Source organism: Lissotriton vulgaris, chromosome 5 (assembly GCF_964263255.1).
Source record: "Lissotriton vulgaris chromosome 5, aLisVul1.2, whole genome shotgun sequence".
Taxonomy (NCBI): Eukaryota; Metazoa; Chordata; class Amphibia; order Caudata; family Salamandridae; genus Lissotriton; species Lissotriton vulgaris.
This window is the reverse complement of record NC_141693.1, coordinates 1,801,830,059-1,801,832,117: the sequence shown is the minus strand read 5'-3', so window position 1 is coordinate 1,801,832,117 and position 2,059 is coordinate 1,801,830,059. Positions and strand designations below refer to the sequence as shown.

General features: G+C 46.7%; 1 pseudogene across 1 annotated transcript; it reads right to left on the bottom strand.

The window, feature by feature from the left end:
• Window positions 1–295: 295 nt before the first annotated feature.
• On the bottom strand, window positions 296–1,725 carry LOC147717214 (exocyst complex component 2 pseudogene; annotated as a pseudogene). Its single transcript, XR_015295598.1, has one exon. The product of XR_015295598.1 is annotated as an exocyst complex component 2 pseudogene (transcript).
• Between the last annotated feature and the right edge of the window lie 334 nt (window positions 1,726–2,059).

The window sequence follows — 2,059 nt, the reverse complement described above, 5'->3', positions numbered from 1 at the left end:
TATGTGCAAATATTTTCCCTACTCTATCTAGTAGAACTATTTGCCAGTAGTTATCCGGTAGGGGTCTGAGGCTCTTTTTTTTAAACTTTTTTTTTAATTAAATGGGGGGCATTAGAATAATACTAGACCAGGATAGCAGTAATTAAATAGAGGAGTAAGGTATGTAGTCCATAGCTGAGGCTCTTTTTTAGGTCTCGCCTAGCGACGCAGTGCATGCGCTGCTTGCCTTGGCGAGATCTATTGTCGTTGGTTTGTGTTGGGAAGGGGGGCAGGAGCTTTGCACGCGCCCGGACAGTCAATGTGCACGTTCACGGCTCTGGACGACTGGCGCACTGCTCTCCTCGCTGTGCACACGCCTGGACAGGCGATGTGCATGTTCACGGCTGGCTCGGGCGCACTGCTCTCCTCCCCAAGCATCATCTCGAGCTGAATGAAAGCTGCTGCTCATTTCAAAGAAGCCATCTGGTTGATTCGGCTTATCGGAGAAGGGTGCCCTTCGCTGTCCAGGTCAAGCATTGGACTATGTTGCATTAGGTTTCCTTTCTGTTCCTTGATATAGCCATTTTTACAGGTGTGCATTAGATGGAGAATCCACTTGTGCTGAGCACTGATGCACTGCCAGGCTGTGTCTCCAGCTCCATGCAGATCTGAAAGATATCTTATAGAGTCTCTAGCAACCTATCCAGCAGACACTGTCTTAATGCTTCGATCCAGGTTTCAACTTCTGCATGAACTTTCTTAAATACCTGAAACTCAGTCTTCCCAAAGAGTGACTTGGCTTTCTCATAATCATTAATGACCACATCATAATCCCCCTTTTGAATATTTTTTTCAATATTTGGAGGGAGATTGAAAAGAAATTTAAAATGCTGGAGCACATTTAGCGTATTTCATGTAGAATCTGCTTTGTCTTTGCGGCCTAGCACTTCCTGGAATAGTGTATCTGCAGTATTGCTTGCTCGATTGAGCACATTCTCCAGTTTCTGCGTCATAGAGCCTTCTTCTTTCTCAGTTCCGTCAGCTTTGAGTTTCTGATGTATGGCTGACAAGGCATCCCGTACATCAAAGAAAGTGCTCAGACCTCCTTTCACATATGCCAAGTTAGCCTGGTTTTTCTTGTTGAACTGCTTCCTTAGGTTGTTAGCTGCTATTCGGAGCTGATCGAAGCTTGTTGAGGAGTGATTTTTTTTTCACAAGTACCAAGTAGCAGAGAAATGTTCACGTGTAAAATCTCCACTCATTCCCTGAAACAGGGTTTCTAAATCTTTCTGTGGAAGTGCACAGAAAGTGCAAGTTCCCTTGTCTATCTCGATACCAAGAGGATTAGCTGGACTTGGTGGGGAGGGGGGCGGGGGGAGGGGAGAATCCCTTTATTTCTGTCAGTACGAATGTCATAATTCATTTTCTCAACGCAGACGGATCCAAAATACCTATCCATTCAGGTTTCAGCAGTTTGAAAGAAACAGTAGATATTCCCTTTCCTCCTGACTTAGTTGTGGCGAAGATGTCCACTTTATCATTTTTAGCTTGTCCGACCCGGCAGACAATCTTACTGGCAGACATCCATTCTGTGGTCAGTAAGCAGTTGTGTCCACAAATTGTTAAACCAATGAGATCTGCTGTCCTGGTGCCCAAGTTCTCACCTCGAACGGTAACCTTTGTCCATGAATTGCCCTAGTAGGGGGAGATGCTAATCACCAGTGGGGGTAGCCGGCCACGAGACATGGCAGTTGTCATGATTTTCTGTTTTCCAATCCCTTAACCAATAAGGCATGTCCGTGAACCCCAGCCTAGCATGCACGGCTCATTGTTGATATTTTAACGGATGTCATCTGTTCAACACTGCTCTCCTCACGCTGCCTATGTTTGCTCACACTCTGTCCCCGTAGCAAGCCTTGCAGCCTAACGCGAGGCTGATCCAGAGCTCCATGTGACGTGCACTGAGGTGGCGAGGGCTTTAATGCTTGTAGCTGGGCCGGGCTGTTGGATGTTTGTAGCCGGGGTTGTGCGCCCATCCCGTCCCACCCGTGTATATTACAGGGCAACCCAATTAACCCAT